Here is a 2,194-nt window from a genome sequence, read left to right on the forward strand (position 1 = left end):
GACTGGCTCCAGGCAGGACCCACTCTTCCGATAAATGCCCTCCCTTTCAAAGTTCTTCCTGAACTCTGCCTGGCAGTGTTTGACCAGCAGAGACCTGAAGGAGACGCTGGCTGACCAGTCGGACAAGGATTGGACCTCCACCTGAAGAGGAGAAAACCATAAGGAAATATTAACATTAATGCTACTCACATACATACATAGTGATCAGTGTGTTCTGATTTGAGGATTAAATCAGCACACAAATGAATGAAAATAAGTGAACTCATTATTTGAATAAGACAACATGGGTCAAAAGTGACCCCACTCAGTATTTATTATTTATATCTTTGCAGTAAATTATTTCCGTCATTTAGTATTTCAGGTATTTTTCAAATAACTGTTTTTTTCACTTCCCTTCTAATTCACAACATGGGTCAAAAATGTTGTATTGTAAAATACATTCTTATTAAGTCTTATTTACAATCTATTACTAGTGAGAAAGATAATTTATAATTTACCCAAGGGGTTTGCATAGCTTGTTTATCAAAAGGCTAAATTAAGGTTACAACCTGCATACAAAAGATAAGCTGTCCAACTAATTAAGAAACAGGATAAAGTAGTGTAGCAGGATGGGCCTTTAATTAGTGCTGCAGTACCGGCCCATCACGGTTGGTTGCGCTGTCTATAAAGGTGAGTGGTTGTGCACTGGGAGCCCTCTTGCCTTGAAGCTCCAGACTGCCCCGCCTCCTGTTATCACCGCACCTGGCCGCCTCACCTGGTCGCCTTTTGTTAGCTGGGTCGTGCAGCTCGCCGTTGTTTGGTATGTAGTAGTTGTTTGCGTCTGTGTATCTTCTAAACTTTGCACAAGTCCTCAACACTGGCTTCCATCCCTCAGGCAGTTCCGGGTCTTCCTTCTCCCGTATCGGCCCCAATTGTAGGGCATGCGAGTGTTTTCCTCCTCTGCCGGTTGCAGCGGGGAGCGATCAGCTGATCGATCGAGTTGCACGTAATTGTGCTGCTCGATGCAAGCGATCTCCTTCCTCCCCTTTGATGTTCATTCAACTCCTGACGGTATGTGGATAAGATGACGTTAACTCAAGTTACCACAGTTGTTGTTCAGCTTCTAGAACAAATGTATTTTTTCTATGGCAGGGTTGACGTGTGTGTGGGCGGTTTCTGCCAGCACGTTTTTCCCCCCCCTCTTCACGCTGCTGTTGGCCGGCTGCTGTTTTGCCCACTGGCTTATATAGCCAACACATCCATCCTACTCTGCATCTCCTACTGTGCTGTACCTACCACCGAGTATGGTGACTGCTGCCTCATCCTCAGTCTCATCTTAATCTATTCAGTTAACCGACTTCTAACTGATCTTATTGATGATATTATTTGTGTTTTGTGGTTTGCTTTGCATGTTTTTGGTTTAATTCGTTTTCTTAGTTATTTTGGTTTGGCTTAATTGCTTTACCTATTTATTTGGATTTATCAGTTTGGATAAATCTCCATTACTTTTGATTTAATTTCTTTGTTAGTTTTCTTTTGTTTGCATTTATTGAGTTTATTTGCCCTCCCTTATTTGTATTTTGTGTTGTGTGTGTGTGTGTAAAAGGAATTGAAATTGTATGTTGGACCCAGTCTCAAGCTTTCATTAGTAATGAACTTGTGTGCTTTAACTTTAAGGTTAATCTAACTCTCCAGGTGAAATTCCTGGGGTGGCGTTGCTGGCAATTTGTCACTAGTTCAACTAAAACTTCATCTTATTGAAGCCTTTAAACGTCGAATGCCACATTTGGCGTTGTTGGCAGGATCTTTACTTTTGGAAAGCAGAGACGTGTGGTCCAGTTCCTTTATATAATTTGTTTTGTTTATTTTAATAGTCCCCAGGGTACATATTGAATGTAGAGGTTTTGAATTGTGTTCAGAGGCAAAACAGCAGCTTGGCCTTTCGTGGTCCGCAGAGTCCCGGTGAGGATCCAGTTGTGGGGTTGTTGTGTTCTAGTCTGACTGTAGTGTTAGTTATGGATGTAGAGCTGCAGGAGTTGAGGGAGCTGGTGGCGCAGTTAAAGGTGGACAATGAGAGGTTGCGGCAGGAGCAGGCTGTGGCCGTGCCTGGTCCTAGTTCGGAATCCTCCACTTCTTCTGTGCCACCTGTGGCCCCTGTTACTACTAGGAACCCCATAGCAGAGAGGCTGGTTTTTGTGCCAAGGGATAGAAAGTG

General features: G+C 43.2%; 1 long non-coding RNA gene across 1 annotated transcript; it reads left to right on the forward strand.

The window, feature by feature from the left end:
* Positions 1-728: 728 nt before the first annotated feature.
* Positions 729-1,568, forward strand: LOC128436304 (uncharacterized). The gene is made up of 3 exons (XR_008338004.1): positions 729-799; positions 875-1,050; positions 1,132-1,568. It is a non-coding gene; the product is annotated as an uncharacterized LOC128436304 (long non-coding RNA).
* Positions 1,569-2,194: the final 626 nt, after the last annotated feature.

Source organism: Pleuronectes platessa, unplaced genomic scaffold (genome assembly GCF_947347685.1).
Source record: "Pleuronectes platessa unplaced genomic scaffold, fPlePla1.1 scaffold_70, whole genome shotgun sequence".
NCBI lineage: Eukaryota > Metazoa > Chordata > Actinopteri > Pleuronectiformes > Pleuronectidae > Pleuronectes > Pleuronectes platessa.